The sequence below is a fragment of the Petaurus breviceps genome, unplaced genomic scaffold, assembly GCF_028583685.1.
Source record: "Petaurus breviceps papuanus isolate PSGF00001 unplaced genomic scaffold, PetGlider_PUasm1.0 175, whole genome shotgun sequence".
NCBI classification, from domain to species: Eukaryota; Metazoa; Chordata; class Mammalia; order Diprotodontia; family Petauridae; genus Petaurus; species Petaurus breviceps.
Genome location: NW_027185764.1, coordinates 65413779 through 65441709, shown reverse-complemented (window position 1 = coordinate 65441709; position 27931 = coordinate 65413779). Strand labels below are relative to the sequence as shown.

Sequence of the window (27931 nt, the reverse complement as noted above, 5' to 3'; positions counted from 1 at the left end):
TGATGATAATGAATGACTTCTTGGACAAATTTATATAGTTCTGCAGTACTTTTGAATAAATAATAATTTAACGACAATGTTATGGAGTTCTTTATTCTTCCAGGATTTAAATGTTAAGAGTATATTTAGAAAAAACCTTGACAGAGTACTTCCAATGCTCAATTTTGATAATAATTTGCTTAGTCTTAGTATTCTTCAGAAGCTTTATCAGTTTTCCTCTAAATTCATTTGAACCATTAGTTCTTTTTCCCCTATTGGGAATTCTGTTATAGCTAGTTGTGTTTTCTTCTTCTAGATTAGGTTATTTAAAACCTCTACTCTTTTACTTTAGGTATTTATTTTTATTCTCAACTTTGATATCCTATAATTGTCCTGATTTCAAATATGTCCTCAGACATTTCTTGGGTATGTGACCCTGGGATGATTTGACTCAGTTTCTTCTCTTGCAAAATGAGCTGGAAAAGTAAATGACAGTTCAGTGTCTTTGCCAAAAAAAAAAACAAAACAGCCCTAAATGAGTCACAAAGACTCAGGTGCAACTTAAAACAACTCAACAGTAACAAAAATTGCAGTAGGTTGTGATAATTCATTTTATCTTGGATTTCTTCAGATTTTACATCATTTATTTGCTATTTTGGGGGTTTTGCTGTTTTAATTAGACTGTTTAAGATTTATCAAATTTCATAGTCTTTTTGAAGGATCAGCTAATTTTCAAAATCTTTGAATCTTAATTTTTTTGATTCATTTATTGTATTTCTAATGTTTAACAAATGTGCATTCAATGCATTAATCCTCTCTTTCCGTAGTATGTTAATGTATGTCCTTTGGAAATGTAATAGTAACCATGATGACTGCTTTAGCTGCATCCTAGAAATTTTATTGTTTGTCATTATAATTTTGACTGAAATAATTATCATTTTTATGATTAGTTCTTTGTCCATTCATTATTTATTTCATTATTTGACATTTGCATCTGTGTCCTTTGTGCTCTCTGAATTAATCCCTACTTTTTTTGGTTTTAGGGTCTATAAAGAATCGACTTTTTAAAACTTTTGGCCATTTTTTTATTTGCAATAATAACTCCTATACCCTAATAGATTTTGTGCAATGTGGTACTGAGAAATAACATAGTTCAATTACATTTATCCCTTGGGTTTCTCTTTTAGTTTTCTCCCATTCTGAGGGGGATATTAAAGTCTATTTTGGGGTTTATTTATGTCTTCTTGTAATTCATTTAATTTTTAATTTGCACTAGCATGTGCCAAATATAAATTTAATGATATATTAACTTTCTATATTTCAATATGATATAATTTTTAATGTAACCTCTAAATTGTTTTTTTAATTTTATATAATGGCATGATTGCAATTTCTTTTTAATTAACCCTGATGCACAGGTAATTTTGTTCTAGCCACTCATTTTAATTATGTATATACCTTTATTAGGTTTGTTTATTACGAGCAAAACATTAAGACTGTTTAATTTTCCAATATATTTCTCATATATAATCCATTCACATTAAAACATCTTAGATTTAGATTTTATCTTTTATTTGATTGCTTATGAATTTGGATTTTTTCGGTGTGTTTTAATCTTGTCTAAAATTATTTTTTCTTTGACCTTCAGAATATCAGGTTCCAACCTCTCAGATCCCTTAATGCAGAAACTTCCAGATCTTGTGTTACCCTGAATGTGTTTCCACAATACTCAAATTGTTTCTTCCTAACTACTTGTAACATTTTCTCCTTGACATGGGAACTCTGGAATTTAACTATAATAATCCTAGGATTCTTTTAAGGATATTTTTCAAGAGACAACCGTTGGACCAGATAATTTCTTGTAAGATGATATCTAGAATTTTTTTTATCATGGCTTTCAGGTAGTCCAATAATTTTTAAGTTGTCTCCTGCATCAATTTTCTAGGTCAGTTTTTCCAATGAGATATTTTTCTTTCTTTTATTTTTTTCATTCTTTCCTATTTTAGAATTCATTTCACGAAATTATTAGCTTCTATTTATTCCATTATAATTTTGCAGGAATTATTTTATTCAGTGAGCTTTGGACCACCTATTCCCAGTAAACAATTCTGCTTTTTAAAGCATTCTTCTCATTGACTTTTTGGACCTCTGACCTTATTTATTTTTTAAGGTATTTTCTTCACTATATTTTAGCAAGTTTTGGCTAGTTTTTCCATGATTTTCTTGCATCACTTTCATTTCTCTTCCCAATTTTTTTTTCTGCTTCTCTTTATTTTCAAAATCATTCTTGAGGTTCTCCATGCTCTGGGGCCAATTCATATTTTTCTTTGAGTCTTTTGATGGAGGAATTTTAACCTTTTTCTTCTGTTTCTGTGTTTTGATCTGCTTTGTCAACAAGGAAAGATTCTGTAATCTCTTTTCTCTCTTCCTTTGTTAGCTCATTTTTGCTATTCAATGACTTTTGAACTATTTGCAATGGTAGAACTATGCTTCCAGAATTGAGGGTGCTGTGTTCCAAATTTCTTGGGTTTTGCACAGCTGTTACCTGATTTACTTGTAGTACTGCCTCAAAACTGTCAGAAAGACTCGCAATCCACATCTAGCATAAGCACTGCCACACCAGCACTCCTCCTCATCCCATAACCTCAAACCAAGATTTCTACCCAGATCCAAGTAGGACAAGGAAAAAAATACTGTCTCAGTGTGTCAGCAAAGGGATTCCTGCAATTGCCTTCTGGTCAGTTGCTTTGTCCTGTGCCCCCTTGATCCCCCACTGTTTCTTTGGCTGGAGCTCCAAAAGCATCCCCAACCTCTGCTGGTTTGTCTTTGCCTGAGAATGTCTTCAGCTCAAAGTGTATAGCACTGTCATTTTGTGGGTTCTCTCACTTTAAAATTAGTTTACAGTCATTTTTTTTTCTACAGGTATTGGAGATGATTGGGGTTAGGAGTTTTAGGCCACCATCTTGGCTTTGGCCCCAGAATTATTTTTCCTTAATCTACCTTAAGGCAGTCTTATTCCTGTAGGTGTCATCCCTTCTCCTTACCTGTCATTCTGTATATTATATCCCTTTCTCTATTTTAAGAATTCTTGATACCTTTCCTTTATGTTCAATTCCCACATACCTACCTTTTTTGTTTCAGTTAATTAAAATGTCTGTTTCTTCTCCATCAACTTGTCTTTGCATTTAAAATTTTTTTTTCTACTTTTTTTGGTTTTATCCTTATGAAGAAATAAGTTTTAATTCTGTTTCTTACTTTGTAATACTTGTTTATTTATTTCTTCATCTTTTCCCCTACAACATCTTAAGGTACAAATTTTAAGTTACTCATTTTTTACTACCTACTTTTTAAACCTTTATCTTTTTCTATTTATATCCATATATACACCATATATATCCACATATATCCATATAATTTACTTATATGGATATAAGAACAATACTGTGGTAGATATTAATATTACTTGTATGTGATCTTTTCTGTTCTTTTTCTCTTCAGATGTTAGTGATTAATGTATATAATTAACAAGAACAATTGGACCATGTGTATGCTACACTGTGTAAAAGACTTAAAGGGTGAACTGTCTAGCATACTGGGTGGAATAAAATTTGCACACATATAGTTGAATAGGTTGCTGTCCTTATTGAAAGGAATACTTATATGGATAAAATTGGACATCTGCTGAATAGTATCACTGATTCGAACTTGAAGAAATCTTGAGATTTCAACCCTCACGTTTTACAGATGAGGAAACAAACTATACAAGAATCAGTTGAAGAGTCTTAGATTTAACACAGGTACCCTTACTTCAAATGTAGTGGTCCTTATACCACACTGAAGTACTGAAACCAAATTTTACTATTCTGATAGAAACCAGAATGACAATTCTGATAAGTCATTTATTTACATATAGCAAAGAACAACTTGCTAAAGTAAACAATTCTGCTTTTTAAAGCATTCTTCTCATTGACTTTTTGGACCTCTGACCTTATTTATTTTTTAAGATATTTTCTTCACTATATTTTAGCAAGTTTTGGCTAGTTTTTCCATGATTTTCTTGCATATAATTGCATATAATAAAATCTATATTTACATATAGCAAAGAACAACTTGCCTCTATAAATTTATTCATTTGGATTTCTTAATCACATCACCAGAAATAGATAAGTCATGTTTTTAGGATAAATAGGTTTGAGAAAGGGCCAAGACCAGATTTTCATCTTTTAAAAAATGAAGATGAATTATTAATATATGTACAGTATCTGTTACAGTTTTATTTTGTCTGGTGTTCCTCCTATTGAGAGGAGATAAACAATAATACGAGTCAATCAAGAAATAATTAAGTTACTTAAATTGTTAATATACAGATAAACAATGAAGAAAATTGATTTCTTATTTGTAGTAGTCATCTTTAAGCAGCAAAGGAAAACACCATCCTCTTAGAATAGCCTTAAAAAAAAAATAGATTTGGAAAGGCATGATGATTAAAAAAAAAAAAACTAGACTGTCATCCTGATAACTGGGAAGACTGGGTTTATATCCTGCCTGTGACACTTACTGGTTGTGTAATCTGGCAAGTTATTTTGCTCTCCAGTAATACAGAGAAACCTTTGTAAGACAGGCAATTGCAGAGCACAAATTCATTGGTAGTGGCAAATAAGAATGCCAGAGAATGAGTCCAGGTTTCCTCACTGGGAATTCTTTGTACCAATCCATAACAAAAAGAAAAAGACCTAAATTATTTATTATAATCTGCTGAACTGTAGAAAAAGCTTTATCCAGTAGATGTCACTGTATTCATATGTTGTGATTGCCTATGTAGGTTTCCCTTTTAGTTCTGTTATTAAGAAATTATTTATATATTTATATTTTAAAATTTAAAAATTGTATAACCATGATCAGCATTAGTCCTATGGAACTTCGGATATATATTGAATTGAAAAGGGTTTTTTATGGGGGGTGTGGGCTTGGTGGTTGGGGCACATGACTTTTTTTCCCTCAACATAAATAAAGTTGAGGGAAATAAACGGAAACTTTTTGGGGCAATATTTTGCAACTGAATAACTTACTGAATGTAGCAATTTAGATTTTAGTACTTATGAACAATTAGTTGATCTTGTTAACCACCATGTCATCCTTAAAGTCCAAATAATAATGAAAAAATTTACTTAAAAAGTTTTTCATTATTTAGAGCTTTGCGTAAAATCCAACATAAGACTTATAGTAGTTATTATTGCCCATCAGCTACTCTGTAGCCATTGTCAAAGATTTGGGAGAGTTATTACCCTTCCTATTCTTGCATCCAATCTACAAAAACATTGGTTATAGCACTTTATCATATCCCCCACACCCAACATCTCCTTCCAAATCACCTGATTTAAATAACAGTAATTGATGATTCTTTGACTATCAGCAAAGCTAACTTTATGAGCATTACTTATCCTAATCACATTTATGTTTTGTAATATGCTTCAGAATTTTCCACTTAAGATTTTTTCCTTTGCTTTCATTATTTATCTCATTTCAATGTTATATTTTATTTTGCCTCTCCTAAACACTTCTCTTGAATCTTCCCTTAGATATCTGTGCAATAGGGTTATCACAGACAAATCCCATGCAAGTTTGATTCTGATAAAAGATGAAGTGAGTCCTAAGTAGCAGCTTCAGAGATAGTAAAAGGAGATGTTCTTAACTATAGCTTAGAATCAATGAAGATACAGGTAGATGTTCTTCTCTTCTCCTGCACCAACATTTGAGGAGTAGATCTTGTCTTCAGTTTACTTCCAGCTCATTTTTCTTTTTTTTAGCCTACTTGGCAATCACCTTTCTGTCATTTCATAGGCTCTTCCTTTAGTGCTTATTCTGCCTCAACCAGACCTTCATTTAAGGAGGTGCCAAGTTTGGAATGCTTCTTACTCATCTTTTACCATTCTAGTTATTTTGCATACTGCCTAAGATTTACTAACATCATATTCTAGGATCATTCTATTCAATCCAAATTTTAGTAGCTATTATCTACAAGCTGTGAGGACACTTTACTTCCTTCTTTCCTTAATGAGTTAAGTACATGACTTGAAATCTTCCCCTCTACTCCCAATCCTCAGATTTGGTTATCCATTCCAAGCTTCTTTGCTGATTTACAATCTCAAATCAACAAATTGGACATTTTCTAGATGACCAGGTATGTTAAACTGAACAACTTAATTAGAACTCATTTCTTTTCCCCAACCTTCATTCTTAGAAATTTCATTATTGGTAGATGCACCACCATGCTCATATTCATATAGCCTTGGTAACCTCAATGTGTCCTCTTTTTTTTTTTTCTGTTAACTCAGCTGGCTTATCCAGTGTTACACCAATTCTCTTTTTCTGCCTTCACAATATATCTCTTCTTTCCTCTCATACAGTCACCATCCTATTATAGGCTCTCTTCTCATGGTTGCACTTTTGGAATAGTCTTCTGGTTTTTGTAGGTTGATTGAATTCAGAAGTCAAGTGGTCACATTTGTAGTTGAAAATTACTTTCTTAGCAAGTCATTTGAGATGAACTGCATTCGAGAAAAGAGTGATACTAATTAGGAGAAAGCAACATAGACCATATAGGATCTCCAGGAAAAACATAAATGTTACATTACCTTCTCAATATTGTTTGTGTTTGTCCAACTTAAGAGTCCCAGTATAATCTTAACATTTCCCTCCCCACATCCTAAACCTGCCAGACTGTAACAAATGGTGACACAATATGTAGCCACACTATATCTCAATAGTGCTTGCCTGTTTTTATCAAGAATAATTCACAGAAATGGTAAATACAGACCCATATATAAACACATACATCAGATTGATTTAGGCCATAGGACTGCTTTCATTTCTTATGCATTACAATCTGTGGTATCTTCCAGGATTATTAGTAATACAGTAAATGTTAAGACTCTCATATAGAGAATGAAGAGTTATGATAAGTTTGTGCCTCTACAGAATTCTGTTTTCAGGGGTGGCAAAGGCTAACATAAAATTTTCAGGTATTTCTTTTACTTTTAAATGTTTGAAAACCATATCAAATTACTTTTGGAAATTACTAAATTTGAAGACAAATTTGGAAATTGAAATTTTATATAAAATCAATGTGGGAAAGTATCTTTATATATAATGTTAAGAGTTTCATTTCATAAAATAAAATCACATAAAAATTTTAATGTTTCAGAGAAATCAAATAATCAGAAAGCTCTGCAAATAGTTGAATATTAAACTTTGTTTCTCATGGTTTGTATATGTAGAAAAGTTGGTTAACTTCCCTAAGGTTAAACAACAAAATGATAACAAAAATCTATTTACAAATGCAAGGTGTCCTACCTACTTCTCATCTTGTGTTCAAGGCACAAAAGCACACTATCACCTTGAAATCATGTTTTTGGTGTTGTGATTTGTCACTTTTTGGAACAAAATTGTCCTCATATAAAATGCAGAATGTAAGCTCTTAGACATCAGGGACTATTTCACTTTTTTCTTTATTTTCTGTAAATAGGATAATGCCTGGCACTTTGAAGATGTTTAACAAATCCTTCTTGATTGACTGAGTCTATTAAATTTTGCATTTATACTGTAAAACAATGAATCTTAAAAAGCAAGACTTTTATGAGGAAAGAACTTTCATCACCAATGTAAATAAACCAAACCATACTTTCTTTTTGCCTGTAAGGTACTGCTGCTTTCTTGAAAAACTTGAAAATTTTCTCCGAAGACCACCCACTAAAGCTATGCTCGAACAAGATTGTCCAAAAAAAATGTCTTACATGAACCCCAAATTCTAAAATGTTTTATACAATAATAGTATATGGAAAAATTCTGACGAAATCAAGGACTAAGAAGTGCCTGTGATATGACACGACAGATAAATTTAACACAGAAACAACTGAGGAGGTCTTTGTTACACTCTCCCTTTTATTTCTCATCTAATTACTGTCTCTATTTTGACATAATCTTTTTATGTCTTCTCTAAATATAATATGATGAAATTGTTTTAAGACAAATGGGAAGTTACTACTGGGCTGCTACCATCTCCCTAAACCAGGAAACTTTGAATTTCCTTGCATAATGTTAATCCTGAGAATAGTAAAGTCATTTGGTATCTGTCATTAAAGAGTATTCTTGTAACTTATGTATGTTTTCTTGTTTATGTTCACTTTACTTTGTATTAGTTCCTTTAAGTATTTCCAATACAGACCCACTTATCAATGAAAACAGATATGGACCCGTAAAAGAATAAGGTTCGTAATATTAGCATAAATTTTTCTAATAAATGCATCTTATATTTCTAAGCACTGAAACTTTTTCTTTAAAAAAATGATGTAATCTAAAATATATACCCTTCCTATACCTTTTAGAAAACCAATTTCATGTTTATCACTTCTTGTGTCAGTGTCATTCTGTATATCACTTCTGATTCTGTTTTAATACAATGAGCGATATAGGACATATTTAAGGCATATAGAGCTATTTTTATGTCCCCTACATTAAATGTCTCCACGATTTTTATATCGCTTTAAGGCTGTAACTAATTGCTTTCTTATAGTTCAATAATGAAACCTCAAATTTGTATAAAACTTTGTAGTTTTAAAAATACTTCTTTCATAAGAATCAACTCCAGGAGATAATTCTGGACCCTCAGATTTGAGATTTGATTGGCGTCCATGCAATAAACATGTGAATGCTTCAAATTTCTACCTGTCCCTCTTATGGTTAATTTTTTTTTTCTTTTCTTTCTTTTTCTTGATTATGCCCTCTGGTTTTAAACTCTTTTAAGTCAAGGTACAACCAGATTGCTCACATCAGTGAGCTTTTAATTTCATAGAAAACTGGAATGGTTTTGTTTGAAGAAATATTGGTACGTAGCCAGGGCAGAGTTTTTTTTGGTCTTGGATCTCTCTGCCTTTCCATGACTGGGTTCTCTCCTGAAGGACTCATGCTAAAAAAAGCCCATGCTGACAGAGTCCTTCACCATTGGGAGCATGGCTCTGCTATTATCTCCTTTTATAATTTCTATAACAAATACAATGTCATGATCCACAAAGATAACCCTTACTCTAGTTGTTTGAGGACATAGCAACATTTTCTGTTGTCCCCCCACATCCTCAGGATTCTCAGTGTACTTCTCTCCACTGATGGAAGAATCTTTTGAGTCCTCCATCTGTTCCTATTCCTTCCTTCAAAAAGAAAAGTCAGTCTGGGAACCTTCCATCCTGTTTCATCTTTTCTCTAAGCTTCTGTCTTGACTTTTTGTGTGCTTCTGGTGTGGATGAAATAACTTACTTTCTTATTGTATTTATTAATCATTTCAGTCTGTTATTTTGTTTTATCAGAGTAAGTATGTGGGAACTATGCTGTCTACCTACATTTAAGTAATCATTCTAGAAAGAATTCCTTAGCCAATTATTTAAAAAATAGTAATTCTTAGTGATCACAACTCCTATTGCTTCAGTGTTCCAAACTGATAAGATTTCACTAAAAAACACAATAAAATTATTGGTTTCTGATAAAGTCATTAGATTCCAATTGCTCCAATCTAATTTTGAAGGAGTTATTCTCTCCAGTGACTTTTTGAAATACCTCTTCCATCTGGCAAATTCAGCTTTTTAAAGCATTCTTCTCTTTATTGGCTTTTTTGCAGCCTCTTCGGCCAATTGATTTTTTTTTTTAATTTTTTAGTTCACATCATTCATTTCCACGAGATTTTGAGTTACAAATTTTCTCCCCATTTTCCCCTTACTCACCACCCCAAGTTTCTGTATTTTATTATTATATTCTGTATTTCCCAGTTACATGTAAAATAATAACATTTGATTTTAAACCTTTGAATTCCAGATTCTTTCCCTACCTTCCTCATCACCCACCCTCACTGGGAAGGTAAGCAATTTAGCATGTTACAGTACATGTATAGCTAAGCAAAACATTTCCATAGTAGATATATTGTGAAATACTGACTATATTTCCTTCCATCCCATTCTACCATTCCACTTGTTCAATTGTAGAGAATTTGATCCTGTCCCTTTTCAAAAGTGGGTGCTTCCAACTGCCCTCCCTTCCATCCCTCTCATTCCCTTTCCAGAACCCTACTCTCCTGTAGGGTGAAATATGCTATTTAGTGTGTATGCGATTCCCTCCTTAAGGCAAATTCATTGAGAATAAGATTGTTATTCCTGTTCTTCCCATCTATTATATGTTTTCCCTTGCTTCTTCATGACATATGAAGACATTTTACCCCATTTTATCTCTACCCATCTCATTATATATATATCTCCTCTCTCACCTCTTAATTTCACCAAATTGCTAGCCACACACCAACCAAGACATGGATCCCAGGGGTGGCTAGGTGGCGCAGTGAATAAGAGCTCCGGCCCTGGAGTTGGAGGACCCGAGTTTGGTTCCAGCCTCAGACACTTAACACCCACACAAAAAAACTAGTCGTGTAACCTTGGGCAAATTACTTAACCCCAATTGCCCTCCAAAAGGCAAAAAAAAAAAAAAGACATGGATCCCAGCAAGTTTATTTGTAATAAAAACAGATGGTATTTACAAAAAAAAAAATCTGGCCTTGTGTTCTTTTTTTAATACAAATACACATGAATGAAACTGGGAGGCCAGTGAGGGGAGCATTTATACCCAAACTGCATTGCTGACATATTTTATGATGACTCTTCTCACTACAACCTCTCTTTCTCTCCTCTCTGTTTTACATACAGATCCATTGAAAGAGTTCAGAAGTGAGAAACCACACAGGGATAATAACATTTTTCATTTTGGGGGGCTTGACCCACAGCTGAAGGTTATGCTTTTTATCTTTCTGTTTCTCACCTACATACTGAGTGTAACTTCAAATCATTTGCCCTTACATTGGTGGATCCCTATCTCAAAAGCCCCATGTATTTTTTCCTTAGGAACTATTCCTTCTTAAAATTGTCATTCACCACTGTCTGTATTCCCAGATTCCTGTACCACATGTCAACTGGAGATTATACTGTGACTTACAATGGGTGTTTCACTCAATTATTTTTTGGCATCCTCTTTGGGGTCGCAGAATTTTTTCTCTTGGCTGCCATGTCTTATGACCGCTATGTGGCCATCTGGAAACCCTTGCACTATACTGTGATCATAAGCAACAGAGTCTGTAACCTGCTTCTCCTTGGTTGCTGGTTATTTGGGTTGATGATCATCATTCCAGTACTTGGTGGGGGTCTTGAGCTAGAATTCTGTGACTCCAATATTATTGACCATTTTGCCTGTGATATATCACCATTGCTGGAGATAACATGCTCTGATACACAATTCCTAGAAAGAGTGATTTTAGCACGTGCTATGTTGACACTCATCATCACCTTAGTGTTAGTGGTTCTATCTTATGCCTATATTTTCAGGACTATTCTGAGATTCTCCTCAGCTGAGCAAAGGAGAAAAGCCTTTTCCACCTGTTCCTCCCACATGATTGCTGTCTCCATGACTTATGGCTCCTACCTCTTCATCTATATCAAACCTTCTGCAAAATAAGGGATAGCTTTGAATAAGGTGGTGTTAGTATTTGCAACTTCAGTGGCACCAGTAATGAACCCCCTTACTTATACCCTGAGGAATAAACAAGTGATACAAGCTTTTAAAGACACATTAAAAAAGATTGTATTGATTTCAAAGCTATGAGAAGCAATAGAGAGTCAGATGAAATTAGTAAAAGACAACCTGAATAGTTTTGAATTCTATGTTCTGGGTCTTATGACCCAATTTTATTCTCTTACTAATGCCACCTTACCCACAGACCCAAATTTCACAGATCTTTTTCTCTCTTATCCAGAAATCCTCACTGAATGCAGCTTTCTCCTCTCTACTCCATGGGTCTTTCAATGGTTTTCACTTCCTTTCAACGGCTTTACTCACCACTTGATTTCTATAAAAGAAAACAAAATCGAAAATTATTTCTAGAACCAACATTGTACAAGGCACTTATTATCAAAGAATTTTCCAGCCCCTTATTTAATAGTCAACGTAAATTTATTGTCTATTACATACTAGGCATTGTGCTAAGCACAAAGAGACAGATATGAAAAAAGAAAAATAGTCTCTGCCTTACAAGTAGTTTAAATGCATTTTGTAAGAAAACTGAAAAGTATTAGGGAAAAGAAAGAGAGCCCACATGAGGGCATGGTGGAGAATTTAGTCAGAGAAGTCCCAGAATTATGCAGTCATATGAGAAATGAGGGAATATTTGAGCTCAGATCTCTCCTTAACTGGAGGTGTGGAGTTCATGGCTCCACCATCCAATCAATCAGAGGCAGAGAATAGTGATGAGGTAGACCACAAAGGCTGATGAGATCTTTCAGGATGATGAAGTCTTCCCAATCATGATCTTCTGGGGGCATGGTGGAGATGTCAGACAGAGAACAGTGAAACTAGTGCAGCCAAGTAAGAAATCAGTTTTGCCTGGTGGTTCATGCTATAAAACACCAAAGCCCCAATACTGAGATCTCCTCCCTAAACAATGAAATTAGCTGTGTCTAAATTATCATCTGGAGCTTTTGGCTTAAAACCTTGGAAGATAAAAGCCAAAGTCTCAAAATAAAACAAATCTTCAAGGTTACAAGTCTGTAATTAATTTATTTTATTAAATATTAAAGTCATTCTCACCCATTTACCTTCTCTGATTTCTGTTTGCCATTAGCTTGGATAAATGGTTTATTTGCTATTTGTTATGTGTATGTTTATTGTAGATCTGGCCTTTGATGGGAAGGGATTCCAATTTTGGACTTCAAATACTTCTTCATTAATGAATGACAACCAAGGGCTCAACTTGAACCTAGTGCCCTAATCTAGGTAACTGAATCAATATAATTCAGGCCTGTCATCTTTTCTCTAAGCAGAGCAGAACACTCCACATCTGATGCCAATCTCCCACCTCCCTTCTTGGAAGGAATCAAATTTTGCCTTGGAGAAGGACGGCTGGAGGAGACTCTAAAGCTATCTATTTATGCCTTCCTGAGAACCACATCTAGACAGGTCCATGTGAAGACACAACCTATGCAGGCAACAGACAACTCCTGGCCCTTGATCCCTTATCTTTTAGACCTTCCCTACATCTTTCACTTGTTCTGTGGCCATTCTTTCTTCCCTCTCAATTTCTGAACCTTTCATTAATTATTTCAGCTAAATGTTGTTCTCTACTCTTGCACCATTACACTATCCAACTTATTCCCTGTGAAAATCCTGCCTGGCTTATCCCTACAATCTTCTTTTTCTTTTCCTCCTCATGTGCTGCTTCAGGCTATTTCAACTTACACAGCTGTGCCACCAGAGGTCCCTACAAATGTATGTAATCTTATCAAAAGAGGATTTTCCTTTTCTACTTTCTCCAGAATGCTTACTCCACTCTCACCCTTTATTTTCAGCAAAGGAATGTTTTACTTCGCCAAAAAATAAATGGACATCCTTTTGAGTTCTCTTTTCTCCCCTATGTTAAATTTCAAAAATACAAGTCCTAATTTCATTTTCAAACTGAACACCCCTCCTTTGCCAACACACTCCTAAATATTTGCTTGTTGTTGTTCAGTGGTGTCTGACTCTTTGTGGCCCCACAGACTTTGTCTTTGGCTTTTGTGGTGAAGATACTGGAGTGGTCTGACATTTACTTCTCCAGTATGTCTGTATTTTTACAGATGAGGAACTGAAACAAATAAGGGTTAAGAGGCTTGTCCAGGATCACACAAAATAGTAGGTCTCTGAAGTCAAATTTGAACTCAGATCTTCCTGACTCAACACCCAATCGTTTATGTATTGTACTAACTAGCTCTCCTCACATATTGTACTCCCTTCCACTTTTAAAGTCAAGTCCTTGAGGGTAGAGACTGTCTCATTTTAGCATTTTATCACATAGATTTTTCCCAGTTCTGGGCACATAGCAATCATTTAATAAATGATCTTTTCTTTCTTTTTTTCTTCCTTCCTTACAACACCATCCCTTTTTCCCCTTACTCTCTCTCATTTGTACTCTGGCCACTTTTATTTACTTCACAATGTTGACCTGTGTTTAATTGGTTCAACTAAATGTTTCAATGTTTCTTTCTTTCCTTCCTTCCTTCCATCCATCCATCCTTTCCTTCCTTCTTTTGTTCATTCATTCAATCATTCCTTCCTTCCTTTCTGCCACCCATCATTTGCTCTAGTTCCTGAAGAAGAGGATCCCTCTCCTTACCAAGGTCAAACCCTCAATTTTTGCTTTGACCCTATCCTTTTCTATTTCTTTTGGGAACTAACCTTTTCAACAACTGTTCCTCCCCCAACCCTATGACTTTCTATTTAATTTTTAAAACTCTGCATCCACTATCTCCTCCTCTGATGCCTTAAAACTATTTGTTCACAGCCTTTCATACTGGGTCTATAGAAAGCCATCTATAGACATTGGTATACATCTCCTTTCTTTTCATTCATTTCTGAGCCCCTTACAATCTTGCTTTAGACTTCACTACTCAACACCTCCATTCAACAAATCAGTCTAATCATTTTTAAGTACTTTCACTACATGCACTTCAGCCTTATGATGTCATCTTTTGGGGGTGGGTTGGGCGAGAGTTTCCTGAAACATGGAAAATAGTTTCTTTTTTTCAACCAGGAAAGATTTTTTTGTCCTCAAGGGGAAAATTTTTCAGGAATCCTAAACCTTTTTCTGGTACACAGTGCACCATTCTAAAATCCTGGAAGGTGCAATTTACTAGAATCAATTGTGTGCTGGAGGTAGGGAAGGTTGCCTATGTCAAACTAACAAAATCTTAACTACTAGAATGTTTTCCATAATGTATGCCTTTGTATTTCTCTAACACCTTCTTATGATCATCTTGGAAATTTTCTATCTGCAGGTTCTATCCCTACTCTGAGGGTTATAAATGAAGCTATATTGCTCACCACAAAATATATACATGCACACACACCTTAACATACAACTATATTAATTTAATGAATAAGGAATCTGAGTTAGCATTCATATCTGGAACTTCAAGGGGGTGAAACAAATGACTGCAAGTTACAAACAACGAACCCAAAGGCAAAACAATTGTCTTCTATACAAGTTTTCTCCTTACTTTAGGAGTAGTATCTGTGCTAAATTTCTTAGGGAGTTCTACCCTAATCTTCTGGTATGGATTCTCCAAATGTTAAGGGTTCTCTACTTTCTTTCACTCCTAAAACCAACCACACCTCCAGATGACTACTGATCAAAACCTTGCTACCTACCTCTTGACAAGGGTAATAAGACTCAAGGTACAGAAAGAGACATACATTGTCAGACACAGGTAACTTGGTAGTTTGTTTTGCTTGATTATGCTTATTTCAATGTTTTTATTATTTCAATACTGGCATAGAATAGGAAAAGGAAAGTTGCCCCTCAAACGAAATTCATTGAAGCATTTTTTAAAAATATGCAGAAGAGAACATGAGGAGAGGTTGGTCAGTGAAATGGATTAAGTACAAAACAGAGCAAATGAATTTAGGAGCACAGTGTTTGATAACCCTGAGGACCCAAGCTATTAGGGTAAGAACTCATTATTCAACAAAAACTGCTAGAAAAAATGGGAGAAACTAGGTATAGAAAAGCATCTTACACCTTATACTAGGATAAGGTCTAAATGGATACATGACTTAGACATTAAAAGCAACACGACAAACAAATTAGAAGAATGGGGGTGGGGAATTATGAAAAGAGGAAGTGTCTGCAACCAAACAAGATATAGAGAGAATAATACAAGATAAAATGTGTGTGGGGGCGGGGGGAGGTAGAAGGTAAACAGGTTAATGAGTAAAAACTTCTTTGTAGCAAGTTTTGATAAGATCTTATTTCCAAGGTATATAAGAAACTGATGAAAATCTACAAGAGTAAGAACCATTCCCTAACTATTAGTCAAAGGATATGAACAGGTAGTTTTCAGAGGAAGAAATTAAAGCTATTAATGACCATATGAAAAAAAATCTCCAAATCACTAAGAGAAATAATTAAAGTAACTTTGAGGTTCTACCTCACAACTATGGGATTAGCAAAAAATGGTCAAAAAAGAAAATGACAAATGTTGGAGGGACTGCAGGAAAAAATGGGCACATCAATGCACTTATGGTAGAGCTATGAGCTTGGTCCAAGTATTCTAGATCTATATATGTCCCAAAAGTTACTAAACTATGCATGTATGCCAGATAATATCATCTCCAGGCCTATACCACAAAGCCATCAAAGAAAGAAGAAAAGGACTCATGCAAAAGAAAACATTATAGCAGCCCTTTTTACATTTGCAAGAACTGGAAACTGAGTGAGGTTTCCATCAATTGGGAATGACTGAACAACAAATATTATGGTAATTATGGTAAATTATGGTGGTATTACTGTGTCATAAGAAAGAATGAAGGGATGGTTTAGGAGAAACCTGGAAGGACTATACACAGACCATACTTATACAGAGTAAAGTGAGAAGAAACAAGAGAATAATTGTAACAACGATGGAGTCTGAAAATAAACACAATTACCCACTATTATCAACAGGGCTAATGAAGCAGCATGCTGCCACTACCTAAGAGACAATGGACTCGGGGTACAGAACGAGACATAACTTTTTTTGAATACAGCCAATGCAGGTTATTGTTTTGCTTGTGTGTGTATGTATATGTGTTTACACATACACATGTATACATTCATGCATGAATATACACACATAAATATACACATATATGTATGCATGTCCTATATATATAATACACACACACTCAAACACATGTATGTATATATACACATAAATATATGCATATATACATATATGTACTTTTTTTTTTTTTTTTAGCAATTGGGGTTAAGTAACTTGCTCAAGGTTACATGGCCAGGTGTTTCTGGGTAGGTGCTAAGTGTCTGAGCCTGGATTTGATCCCCCAGTCATCCCGACACTGGGGCTGGTGCTCTTACTGGCTGTGCTACCTGGCCGCCCCAGTGTGTACATATTATATATGTATATATAACACACGCAGACATATATATAAAAATTTAAAACTGCCCCTTCCTCATGGGAAAGAGGGAAAACAGATTTTTTGTTAATTACATAAGATAAAATTGTTTTTTAAAAGATTAGGAAGTCTAGAAGGAAATGAAGTCAAGCAAAACAGTTTGGAAAGTTATATAACAGAAAGGTGATGGACTAATAGGCATACTGAGCCACATCTTTGAACACGGCCCATATAGGACTTTGTTTTGCTTGACTATGCTTATGTGTTACATTGGGTTTTTTTTTCCTTTTTTTTCCATTGGGGGAAGGAGCTGTGGGAAAGAAAAAAGAAAATTGTTTGATAATTTTAAAAATTAATGTTGAATTTATCAAATGCTCAAAAGGAAAAGCAAACTACACACAGTAAAGATGTGCAGTTTTGTGTATATTCTTTTTGTTGTTGAATTCTGCATATGAAAATGCTTACTTTATTTGGTGTTTGTTAAAATTAGTGTTCTGGTTCCAGAGTTATTAATATCTAACATTCTGAATTTATCTACAGAAAAATTAAATTTTAAGTTTCTAAATGAAGTCCCCCTTCCAAAAAAAACAATGAAAATTTTAATTTGGGAATTCTGACAATATTCCAGGAGAAAAAGTTTAATTTTGATCCTGCAGAGTTTTAAAAAAACAAAACAATAAAGCTTAATAAAATAAAGAAAATTTCAACAGGAAGAAACAAAGATAATCACTTTAAAAATAACAAGTTTTTTTAAAAATAAAAAAAAAAACCAGGACGAAAAAATAACTGACTTTTCTGATGGAAAGGAAAACCTGGATCTGTGATCTCAAAGCTGCAGGGAAGCATTTCCTCTATCAAAGCAGCAGAACATCTTCTCAGCACCCTTTCTTACAGAGAGAACAGCTGAAAGAACTCAAAGGTTAAGTGATTTGTCCAGGGTTTCATAGCCCAGACACCGTGTTTGAACAGTCTTCTATCTAGGCTGAGGCAGGCAATACAAGGTTCAGCTCTTTGTGGGTAAAAAGAGATTGTAGAGTTACAGATATGAACTTGAAGGGATCTTAGAGGATGAGTCCTTCAGTATTGGAAAGTGAAGCTTTCAGTGGGTTGATCCAGATTTTTCTTCTCTCTCCATTACTTTAGCTTTCAGTTAACACAGAATAACTCAGCTTGGCACGGCAGACCACAATGGTCAAAAGGATAACACAGCAATATTTCACTTTTTGTTAAATAAACTTCAATCATTCAGAGGAGAGAATGGACTTCTGGCAAATATGGCCACATGAAAGGTTAAATCAGAACCTAGCTCCCCTAAGAAACTCCCTAGTGAATATGAAAAAAGACTCCAGAAGAAGTGATGAATTAAACCAAAGGAAAACATTAATAAGTTCCTCCACCCAGCCCAGGACTGCACTGTTTCCAAGGATAATAGCTGGGATCACTTCAATATATCCATTTCAGACCCTCACAAATTTAATAAAAAGAAAATCAAGAAAAATGTTAAAGGCTTGAACTGAATTTCAGAAAAGTTAGAAATTATGAATCTCTAGTGATTTTTGAATGGAAGAAACCAAAAGGAATATGCACATCCTCATTTATGCATGACACCTTGTACTAGGGTATAATAAAACAAATGTAAAAAAAAGCAGAAATATTAAAGACATCCTTTTACAATAAAAATAATAAGAATTAATAATACAATAAAATAAATAATACAATAAAATTTATAAGAATGCAAAAATGAAGATGAAACAGTATAAAAAACAAACAACAAATCACAGAAATAACAGATAATTTTTGTCAAAGAAAATGAAAACAAGATGACAATAAACCAGAATCATCAGGATACAGCCACAGAAATTATTAAAGTAAAATTTATATCTCTAAATATTCTCATCAGGGTGGCTAGGTGGCGCAGTGAATAGAGCACTGGCCCTGGAGTCAGGAGGACCTGGGCTCGGGTCCTAACTCTGACACTTGACACAACACACACACACACACACACACACACACACACACACACACACACACACCTAGCCATGTGACCTTGGGCAAGTCACTTAACCCCAATTGCCTTGCCCTTCCCCCTCAAAAAAAAGAAAGAGCTCTCATAAGATGCTAGAAGACTTGCCAGTATGTTTAAGGACAAAGCAAGAATATTCACTGTCACCACTAAAATTTGATATAGTTCTAGAAATATTAGTTATAGGAATAAAACAAGATTTTTTAAAATAAGGAAATAAACATAGGCAAAAAGCACACTGATCATTTTTTTGTGCAGATATAATAGTTTAGAGAAATCAAAGATTCAACTAAAAATCAACTGAAACTGTAACTTCAATCAAGTAACAGGATATAAAATATAATTTTAAAAAAATCACTAGCAATCAGCTCATGTTGTCAATAAAATCCAGCAGGGAAAGAGAAAAAAATTCCACTTAAAGTAACTAAAGACTACACAAAATACTGCAAAAGTTCATCTATATCAAGACACACTAAAAAATTAAATGAATGTAATCATGTAATGGAAAATAAATAACTGGAGGTGTTAACTTCCCATGGTTGGGTTGTGCCAATAGAAAAGAAATGATATTATTTTAACTGATCTACAAATTCAGTGCCATAACGAAATACTAAAGCATTATTTTGTAGAACTAGACAAAATTCATTTGGAAGAACAAAAGATCCAGAACTGTTAGGGAAACAAAAAAAAAATAGAAATAAAGAGGCCTTAGCTGAATCAAAGTATATTTCAAAGCAGTCATCAACAAAACTATTCATTATTTGTTAGAAAATAGAAAAGCTGGTCACAAGATCACAAATTCTGAGTTGTAAGGAACCTTACAGATAGAGGTGTTAAGTGATTTGACCAGAATGAAACAGTAAGTAGCTGAAGTGAGACTCAAATTCACCTTATTCTGACTCCCATTTGAATTTGAGTCTCACTTCAGCTACTTACTATTTCATTCTGGTCAAATCACTTAACACCTCTAACACTGAATTTCCTCATATGTAAAATAAGGGAATTGGATTTGAATGACTTCTAAGGTCTCTTCCAGTTCTAAATCTATACTGTAAAATTTTTGCACAAACAAAACCAGTGCTGAATCTGAAGGGAAGCAGTTAACTGGTGAAAATATCTTTATAGCAGTTATCTCTAATAAAGGTCTGACATCCAAGATACATACTCAATTGACACCAATATATGAAAGCAACATCCATACACCCCAAGAGATAAATGTGGTCAAAACCACTGTTTTTCCTAACAAATTTTGGTCAAAAATTTAAAATAGGCAATTTAAAAAAGAAATACAAGCTATCAACAACCATATTAAATATGCTTCAAATCACTAATAAAAAGAAATCATTGGGCCAAATCTAGAATACTTCCTTATACCGATGGGACTGGCAAAGATGACAAAATAAGGAACGTGACAATTATAGGACGGCAGACACACCAACGCACTGTTGGTAAACCTGTAACTGTCCAACCATTCTGAAAGCAACTTGGAACAATAGGCTAAAAAGTCACTATGCTGCACATACTCCCTGTGATACCTGAGGCATAAATGCCACAAAGTTCAAAGAGAAAGAAAAAAAAAGGTGTAGGTACAAAAATATTTTGGGGAAGATTTTTTATTATAGCAAAGAGCTGGAAACAAAAGAGTGTGCCCATCAATTGGGGAACGACTTAAGAAATAATGGTACATCAATGTAATGAAATATTAGTGGGGCAAAAGAAATGACAGAAATGCCTGGGAAGACATCGATGATGAATAAAGTGTTGAATTATAAAGTGATGCAGAGTGAAGGGAGCAAAACTAGGAAGACAATTTGTATATTAACAACAACAATGTAGAGAAAAAAATACATTTATTTTTCCCAGTTAACTGTCTTTTAATTCTACACTGATTTTGTTTTGTACAAGTTTTTTCATAGTGATTTAATAGCTGGAAAGGACTAGATGCCATCAAGTCCAACCCCCTTGATTCTATTCAAGCCATAAACTGCATAAGAGACTGTGTCCTTAGAGTTAGATGGAGTTTGGAGAGTGCTGGGTTTCCATTTCAACCCTGGCAGTTACTTGCTCTGTAATGACAAACAAGTCACTTAACCCTTCTAAACCTACATATCCACAGCCAGTATGACTTACTTGAACAGAGGTGGTCTAGAAATCAGAAGACTGAGATCAAGTCTCAAGCTCTGTCTTTAACACATACTAGCTGTGTGTGACTGGACAAGTAAGTTACTATGACTCTCCCATGCCTCTAAAACTTATAAATTTTAGAACAAATGCCAATCTGCATTCCTTTCTATTCCCATAGCTGACACCCTAATACAGTAATGGGCAGCTAGATGGAGAAGTGCTGGGTCTGAAGTCAGGAAGATGAGTCCTGGCAGCAGACACTTGCTAGCTGTGTGATCCTGAGCAAGTCACTTAACTCTGTTTGCTTCAGTTTCCTCATCTGTACAATGACCTGGAGAAGGAGATGGCAAACTACTCCAGTATCTTTGTCAAGAAAACCTAAGTAGGGTCGAAGAATCGAACAAAATCAAAACAATAATACATAATATCTGGACTACTGCACTAGATTTCTAACAGATATTCCCAGTCTCTCTTTCCTCCAGCAATTCATCCATCATATTAAAAAAAAATCCATTTAAGGCTTTTAGTTTTTACAATCTAATGTAAAAGTCTACTGAATTACTCTAATCACCACCACAATGATGATGATGACATTAAGAATCCACTCAACTACTCTGATCATGTCTCTGAGTAATTCAGAAAAATAAATATTTGACTAGGAACAAAGATGGGTTGGTTTGTGAAAACAGGGGACATCCTGAGATAGTCTACACATTCCCCCCTGGGATACACACAATGTCAAGAGACCAAGAAGGTCCTCTGCACATTGTTTGAACTCACTATGATAGATTTACAGAAGGACATGACTGAAGAGTCCACACATTATGCATAGGCATCAAGGGTCCACCTGCAACAGTGAGGTCATAATCCACTCTAATGTAACATAATTTTTTGTTAAAGGCCTTTGTGGCACTTCTGAGATTTAGATATAATTACATCTCCAAAAAATAATAGTTCACAAAGTCTTTATTTAACCAACAGTCTTGTGAGGAAGGTAGTATTGTTATTATCCACATTTTACAGGTGAGGAAATTGAGGCTCAGAGATGTTAACTTAAGTAAGTGGCTTAACCACAGTGGCCCAAGCTCATCTCAAAGCCAACATTCAAATCCAATGTTTTCTGACTGGACTTTGGTCCAGGGATATTTTTTTTTTTTTAAAGCAATTGGGGTTAAGTAACTTGCTCAAGGCCAGGTGTTTCTGGGTGGGTGCTAAGTGTCTGAGCCCAGGATTCGATCTCCAGGTCTTCTCAACACTGGAGCCGGTGCTCTTACTCGCTGTGCTACCTGGCCGCCCCTAGTCCAGGGATCTTTTGATACACTGACCTCTTTCTCTGAAACTTTTCCATCACTGTTAAACCAGATCAGCGCTGGATTCTAGCCAACAGAAACACAAAAAGAGCTATACAAATTGGCAGTTTCAATGTTAAGGTGCAATCACATTTGTACTTCCTGCCTTAGGAGGCTGCTGGAAGGAAAGAAGCACTTTGTAAATTTTAAGGTAAGTCTTATTACTTAGACCAAGGAAAATTCATTACAGGCAATATACAAATATTTAGGTTTTTGGGCTGATGGCTTGTGGCTGAAAGGATCTTAGGGGCCATCTAGTGCAAACCTCTTATTTTACAGAAGAGGGAATCAAGACATGAAGAGATTGACTTCCAAGGTCACATAGATAAATGGCTGGGTAAGATTTATACCTAGATCCACTGACCCACATCCAGAATACTCTCTACTCCACTAAAACAAGTAAATTTCTGGTGCAGTGATTTCCAAACTTTTTTAAATTAATATTTGGAAGACTGCTTTTTTTAAGCAGTTCTATCTTACTTCTCTCCTTTTTTAAAGTAATGTAAAAGTAATTTCAGACAATGACATAGGAGCACAAGGATTCTCAAAACCTCGCTAATCCGTTCTCCATCCTCAAGCATTTTATGGGCTAGGCAAAATGTAAAGTTGCTTGGAGGTGGATCAGTTTTCTGGGCATATGACAAGAAAAGATAGGCAAAAGGGCCAAAACATCTATCTACTTGGAGCCTCTTAAATTACTGGAAATTTACCAATTGTGAAGGTTGAGAGCCCTAGGAGATAAAATCATATTTAACATTCTGGTCGCACTATCTTATCTACATTCTTTTCTCTCTCCTCACCTCCCTTTCTGAATAAAAGTCAAAAAGTCCAATGAGTCAAAGATAAGGTGGCTAACCAGTCAGTCACATGTACAGCTAAAAAACAAAAATGAATCTTACTGATGGGTTGTGTTACTGTAATGGAAATGCAGATTTAAAGATCTTCCCTGCCCCTAGGCTAAAATGCACCTGGAGCCTGGGGTGGGAGGCTTGTTTTTCAGTAGATACTTTTTGATTGGCCAGTGGGTCAATAAGGTTGTTACATTCTCTGAGCCAGGAGAAGGCTATATAAGCCCTGATGTGTAGCTTTGTTTTGGAACTCACTTTGAAAAGTGTTCTGTGATTTGATCTGAATTCTGGGAAGCCGTTGTCCAGGGCCCCCCCCACCCCGGTTTGAAAAACCCAGATGTTGACTGGGTATGGATGTAATGGTTGGACAGTTTGGAAATCTGTCTACTTGATCTGTTAATGTCTTGATAATTCTGTTTGTATATTTTGAAGTTGGGGTGCTGACCTTTTTCCCCTGAACAAGGTAAACGATATATGTCTGACTGATTAAAGTAAGCTTGTTAACCCATTTTGAGTTGCTTTCCTTTAACAAAGCAGATCTAAGAACCTGTATTGGCAGCAAACCCTGAGGACACGCTTGGGGTGCTTGCTGCTACAGTTACATGGGTTTTAAAGATTTCATGTTGGTAGCCCTCAGTAGTCAGAGGGCTTCTAACAAGTGACCTTGCTCTGGTTCACTCTAAAACCTCACTCACTACAATTTATTTTTTTGGGTAAGCAGGGACTTGTGAGTTAAGGAATCTGAAAAATGCTCCAGAAAGAAAGGATTCTAAATATTTTAACATCGAATGCTCAAAAACTACTAAACATTAACTTTCTACCAGACTTTTAAAGGCACAATATTACATTTTATGAAACAACAATTTGGCTGTGATGTATGGGACCATTCATCTCACCGGCATACTCCCTTTGCCATTAATTGTCCCACAACTCCCTACCTACCAAAGCCTTGGGAAATTACTTTCTGCTTAAGTAGAAGTGCACTTACAGCAACTCTGTTCATCACAAAGCAAAGTAGAGGCACTTTGTCCTATTATAATTAGGGAGGATTAGACTAGGGTGGAGGAGTGGGGATGATAGATAATTGCTCCCTTCCTTGTAATGCTGGCTCTTGAAAATGAAATCTCACCTAATGATGCTGAGGCTCCTGGTCTACAAGCTACCTCTTGCTCCATAACCCTGATATTCAAGCAGTAGGAAAACAGAAATCAACAATAGTTTGACTGGTGTATAAAGTCCAAATAGTCTGCCAGACTCTAGCCTGGCAAGCTTCATACACCTGAATACAAAGTTTGAGAAAATCCTATTATTTATTTGAAGTCCCAGGCATTTGAGTTCTCAAGTCGTTCTCCAGCTGTTTAGCTGGGTGAGTCTGAAACTGAGCTACTGTCTTAAGGAGTAGGTGTTAAAAGGTGAAAAAGGATGAGAAGAAAAATGTTATTTTTTTAAACTTTACTAAAAACCCTAACTTTCTCCCCATGACACAGTCATTGTATCTTACTGCCTGTGACTTCAGTTGGAGTATTGCCAAGTCAGTCTGGGACTAGCCAGCCAGGTACACTTGTAGCATCACACTGATTACTATATTCTACTACTGACTGCTTCTCATTTGGCTCAAGCAGCTACTTATTAGCTAGCAGTGGATAGGGGGCTGGACCTAGAGTCACAAAATTCTGATTTTATACCCTCCCTCTAACATTTATTTACTAGTTGTGTGACCCTGGGCAAATCGATTAACTGTTCTGAGTCTCAGTGTCCTCATCTGTAAAATTAAAGAGTTAAATTAGATTGGCCTCTAAGGGCCCTTTCAGTTCCAATCTTTGGTCTACTTCCCCATATTAATATTTTTCATTTCATAAAGTTGAATTTTGAGTATCATTAAAACAAAGAAGTGTGGTATCATGGCAAATGCACTGTATTGTAGTCACATGACTTGAATTAGAGACGGCTCTGTTACTTAACTTTGGGCAAATTACAATCTCTTAGAGTTTCAGTTTCCTCATATGTAAAAAGAGAGGAATTAGACTATTACTTCCAAGATCTCACATTCTATGTATCTGCCAAATGATTCTTAATATTCTTAAGCAAAACTCAAGTACTGGGAGGCAACATGGTGTTAAGCCAAGAATCAGAACACTTGTGTTCAAATTCCATCAGGTTCTGTGTGCCATTTACCTCTACTTCTCCAGGCCTCGTTTTCCTCATATTTTAAGGTGAGGAATGTGAAGGGGGTTGGAATAGATCACTTCTAAAGTCTCTTTCTTCTATGAAGTTCCAGTTATTCTGCCTTTAGTTAAATAACTACAGTTATAGTTTTAGAACTTTTAGTTTCTATTTGAGATGTAGTTATAGTAATATGTCCCACTTGACTACATTTCACTCCCAACTCATAGTTTCTTCCTTTGCTTTAATTTCTGGACCCAGTACACTCCTATTCAATTTCTCCTGATGAAAACCTAAATAACTTCCTTCCTCATTAAATGAACTCCTTAAGAGGGGGAAACAGTAACTAAAACACTTAGGTATTGACATACTTCATTTGGATTTCTCTTGAGGTTTTTCATTTTTCTTATTTCTAGCTCCAAATTTTAAATGCAGTAATAACTGCTGGAACTACTACAACATAAAATTCAGTGTACAATAAATAGGTACTTTCTGTAAATTTGTCTATTTCCAAGATACTGAAAATGCCACGGTTGAGTGGAAAGGGCACTGGCTGAGAATCTGAAAGTTTGAATCCCTTTGTGGAGCTCTTATCTCGGAACCTCAGGGTTCCTCATCTGTAAAACGAGGAACTAAAGGATCTCTTCAGCTCTCTTCCAGCTCTAATTCAATTAAACAAAAACAAAAAAGTCAAATTGTTGTGACAATAGGACCTTCTGCCTAAAGATTTATGAAAAGGGGCACTTCAAATACAAAGTCACTGTTTAAACCAGTTTGTGAGAATTCCTTTACAAAGTGGTTTTGGCCTCACATTCACTAAGTACCCTAGATATACTAGTTTATGTGACACAGAGAACTTAAAAATGTTAGTCTCAGGTCTCAAGAGACTTAAATTGCAGGATGAAAAACTCAACAAACCTTACAGCCACACTCTTGCCTTACCAACAAAGTACAGCACAATACAGTAATTAGTGGAGTCTAAGAAGTGGAGAAACCATACTAGAGGGGATAAAAATCAATTCACTTTGTATCTGGTTTAATATACATTTGCTAAATACCCAAGAAGTACTTATACTGCATGGAGAACTTTAAAAAGTCTTTGGCCTCTAGAGACTTAAAAACTTAGGATGAGGGACCCAGCAATCCAAACAGATGAATTCGACGCCTACCAACAAACCCCAACACAAAGGAGTAGGTCGAAGACATGGATAAGGAAAAAAAATCAATTCACTGGTATCTGGTACGAATCCTCCCCCTACTCAACTACGGTATTAACATGACTCAAGGAAAGTCACTCCAAGTGCCTTGGCTGGGTCAACAAGCAATAAAGACATCAAGCGCTTACTTCTGTGCCAGGGACAGCCAGCATTTTTACTCGCATTAGGGGGAGGCTAAGGCTAAAGGTCCGTACAGTAAGGTGCAGAAAGACTTACAGCTCTTAATTTTTACGTCCTCGCCCGCCACCCCCTCACTTGGACCTGAAGTTTAAACCCATTGTCTCAAAGAGGCCACTCCACACCTCGAAAGCCTTTTTAGCTGAGACATTATGAAATCTGCATAGATTCCATATATTTCCTCTCTACAAGACTACACTGGAGGCTACCGCTTCCCCAGTCCCCCTATATTCAGACCCGCAGGTATTAACTCCCCACCTCCCAAATCAGAGGCAGGGTAATACCCTCCCCGCCACTTTCAGACCCAGGGCAGTAACACCCCACCCCCACCTGATCCCAGCCCACTGACAGTAGGTGTCCTAGGCCAATTTTGCAGCCGGGAGCCCCGAGGCTGGAGGCGGGGTGGGGGAAGACTCCGCCAGGGGCAATTTAACTGAGCGTGGGAACGGCCCTCCCAAGGCAGGGGTGAGGGGGTGGGGGAATGCGGGGACCGCAGGGGGAGGGGGACGCCCAGCCCCTAGGTGGACCGCTAATTGAATGGGAGCCTCACCTGGGCCCGTCCGTAACCCGCTCCAGAAGCGGCAGTCCCGGAGGTGCTGTCGGGGGCGGGGGTCTGTAGAGGGTGCAGGAATCACCCCCAGCCTGAGCCCGAGGCCGGTTCGGGGGCATCCCCACCCCAGGGACAGAGCCGCCGAGACCCAGAACCGGGGAGCGCAGAGGACAGCACCCGCCTGGCCGAGGCTGCGCCGGTATCCCTGGAGATGGGGGTGGGGGTGGGACCGCCACTGGCCGGAGGGATCAGGGGCGGGGGCTTACCTGTCTCCGTGCGCTGGGGACCCTTCCCCGCGCCGGTGGTCAGCGCCGTCTTGGTCAGTGACCACCGCGGTCCCGACTTTGAATTTCGGTTTGCTCCCAGCCAGCTAGCGGAGCTGGAGGTGGCTCTTCAGGAGCCCTCTAACCTCGCCTCGTCCCGCCCAGACCCTTCCACTACCTACCTAGGCTTTCCACACCCCTCCCCTTATCCCTGTTCCGTTCCGCTCC

The 27931-nt window shown here is 36.3% G+C and overlaps 1 long non-coding RNA gene and 1 pseudogene across 1 annotated transcript; one reads left to right on the top strand and one right to left on the bottom strand.

Moving 5' to 3' along the window:
- Window positions 1-79: 79 nt before the first annotated feature.
- Window positions 80-27931, bottom strand: LOC138158941 (uncharacterized). Its single transcript, XR_011167770.1, has 3 exons — window positions 27707-27931; window positions 11777-11911; window positions 80-6527 (listed from the first exon to the last, which is right to left on the bottom strand). It is a non-coding gene; the product is annotated as an uncharacterized lncRNA (long non-coding RNA).
- On the top strand, window positions 8840-11783 carry LOC138158981 (olfactory receptor 6C2-like; annotated as a pseudogene).